Source organism: Gavia stellata, chromosome 1, assembly GCF_030936135.1.
Source record: "Gavia stellata isolate bGavSte3 chromosome 1, bGavSte3.hap2, whole genome shotgun sequence".
NCBI lineage: Eukaryota > Metazoa > Chordata > Aves > Gaviiformes > Gaviidae > Gavia > Gavia stellata.
The window spans coordinates 132955782-132958199 of NC_082594.1; positions in this window are offsets into that span (position 1 = coordinate 132955782).

Here is a 2418-nt window from a genome sequence, read left to right on the forward strand (position 1 = left end):
CCTGATCATGGACAGATGAAACTTTACTCTCTGTTAGGCACTGCCTAGACCAAACTCTGCACGGGCTTCTCTGTGTCTCACAAATGACTACAAAGGAGGAAATATATAGATTCACGTGCTAGCATGAACTACATGAAAGAACCAATAGAAATATTGTTCACCTTTTTAGACATTATCAACAGATTAATCTCAAATCTGAAAGAACCAAAACCTCCAATAAAATTTTTAAAAATGTGCTTGTGACCATATATGAAGGATGATTGCGCTTCTGATGTCACCATCGGTATTGTCTTGTTTTACTATGGGACCAACATCAGCGGTACAAGCAGAGCAGTACGCAAAATGGTTATTTCTCACCTGACAAAGTTATGTGAAAGTGCAGAACACTGGTCATTTTATGAACCACTTTGGAAGAAAAAAAGGTGAAGAAAAAAAGGCAAACAAAATCCCTAAATTTGTAGCTCATCTATCTCATTGGGAGCAATTGTACTCTCACTGTAAAATCAACAGGCGTGGTGTTTATTGCTAGCGGTAGTTCTGTGAGTAAAAAATTACACTCGCTCTGTCTTTGAGGCAAGCGCTGCTCAGGGTTTCCTTATTTGATCAAAACTTGAGAACTGTATGGGCAGAAGCTCTTGAAAGACCATCTTCCTTGGGATGTGAATTGCAGGTCTTCCTGTTTCCTCTGCTGAGTTTCTTTTTGTTTCAGGTGATGTATGACCATTGCTGGTAGTTCTGCCCACTCTCTCATTCACTCCAGAATGATGAATTTAGGGAAATAAAAGCTGCTGCTAATCAAACTGTGGCTACTTGACTCATTCTTGGCAACTGGAACAAGTTGCAGAGTGCTATCGGTTTACACCAGTCTGAACACACAATCCTCTTTATGACACTGACACACATGCTCTTTTTGTCTGATGGCATCTATCTGGTGCCATCAGACATTCATCCAGAATCCCAAGTTCAGTGATGTCCAAGCTGTTAAGTCCTTAGTACACCACCAAGCTCAGCACCCTCTTCCCCTTCTCACTGGGCTTTGACTGCCTGTTCAAGGTCTGTATAACCTTGCAGCAGTGTAACCTTGGGTCAGACTGCTGTGGAAAGAGCTGCATGAGGAAGAGCAGAGAGAAGTCTGGCCAGAAGCTGCACATTCTTTGCTCAGGAGCTGCTCAGGAGCTCAGACACTTACCTGTGGTCTCTGCTAAAGCTATATGGCAGCCAAACTTGGGTCTGGCCATGATCTTTGCTGATACTGACCCTGATCTCCTGACTTGACTTTACGGTTTGATCTTGGACCTACTACCTTACTATGGTCTTGTTTGGATTGCCTGGACTGCTGACTTAACCTGGCTGCAGTCACTGGACCGATTCTGTTCTTCTTGTTCAGGTTCTATGGGACTGCACCCCTTGGTGAGGATCCTGCCTCATGCCTGGCTTGCTGTCAACTTCAGTTCCTGGCTGACCAACCATTGCAGATCAGCCTGCTTCTGCTCCCTGGTACAGACCTCTGAAAAACAGAAAGTCATTGCCACTCCATTGGAAATCTGGTCAGGGTGAGGAAAAAAAACACTACAGATGTGTTAATGAGAGATAGATGGTGTATCCATTGTAATGTCTGTTCATGTACTGAGGTTCAGTGGTTTCACATAGCACTCTTTTCCTTGCTGATTAGTAGCCATCAACAGAATTCTTACCGACATTTTAAACCCACTCCAGGAAGTCTAAGAGTGAGAGCTATTTCTCAGCGTGCAGGCCCTTGATGGCCAAGGTCTCCTTCATGGGCACTATGACCAAGTAGCCAGGCACATGCCAGTGCCCATGGATGTTAGAACTCCAGAATTCTCAGATGGGGAGAAGTTGGTACTCTCCTTTTCTTTCCCATCCTGTCATCAGGTTCAGTATTCACTTGGGTTGGGACTGGCAGTATGGATTCCCTCTGCCCAATGAGCATGAGCACTTACCTAAAAACCACAGTCCCCATGATGACTTTAACAAGTCCTGAATATGTCTGGTGACACCAGGATGTGCTTCTAGTCAAATGACCAGGAGAAGACTTCTATTCAAGGACAAGTTCAATGGCAACATGGCATTGTGAAGGACCTTAAAGGTATCTTCTCACTAGACTTGGATACAGAATGTTCCTAGATGGAAAAGTAACCCATCGGTTACCATTGCACACCCCATCATAACTGTTGGTATCCTTTGTTTGGATAGAGGGGCATTCTGGGACACGATCTATGCTCAGATAGCAGAAGAAAAACCAGTACCATCTCCATTAAGCACAAACATCTTGGTCTGCATATGCAGAAGTTCAGCTCCTTCCTCAAGTGGATGAAACACTTTCTTCTTCTCTGAGTAACCCACCTATCCTGTGCTGCCTGCCCCCCCCCCCCCCCCCCCCCCCCCCCCAGTCAAACT